The following is a 636-nucleotide window of genomic DNA, read 5'->3' as shown; positions in this document are numbered from 1 at the left end:
CTCCCGGCGCCCCAGCTCGGCCGCTGTCCGGGGGCGTCTCCGTCCCGAGGACGCAGAGGGCACGTGTGCCCGCAGAGCCGCTCTGACGTGCAGTGAGTCGCACGCACGCGCTCAGGCCCCCAGAGTGGCGGCGGTGGCCGGGCAGCGGTGCGGCGCGGCCCTAAGGATGACGGCGCGCGTGGCTCCTCGGACCCCAGCCCCTCCTCTGGCCGGGCGTGCTCAGCTACCCTCCCGAGCGGCCCGAGCTGGGGGGCAGGGTGACCCCGCGTGGGAGTGCAGTGTGGGGTGCGAGCGTCCCCGCCCCGTGGCCGTGAGCCTGACGGGGCTCACCTGCAGCAGCACCGTTGACCTGTGGGTGTGGGAGCCTCCCGGCTCCTGCGGAGGTCTGGCTGCGCCCCTGGAGGCCGGGGTCCTCGGCCGGGCCGGCCTCAGCTCCTCGCTCCTGTGCTCAGGAGGGCCGCGCCCCCGTGGCGTGGACGCGGGGCGATCGTAACGTGTTGTCTGATTGCAGTTGTGCTAAGGCCCCGGGAAGGAGCTGGTAGAGCGCTGAGACTCGCGGCCGCTCCGCTGTGCCTCATGGTGAATATTGAAGACACTAACCCAGGCTGGGCCGGCCGGGCCGGGTCTGCAGCGGAA

Source organism: Tupaia chinensis, unplaced genomic scaffold (assembly GCF_000334495.1).
Source record: "Tupaia chinensis unplaced genomic scaffold, TupChi_1.0 Scaffold143644_1, whole genome shotgun sequence".
NCBI lineage: Eukaryota > Metazoa > Chordata > Mammalia > Scandentia > Tupaiidae > Tupaia > Tupaia belangeri.
The sequence above is the reverse complement of the archived record's forward strand: the minus strand, read 5'-3'. Positions refer to the sequence as shown.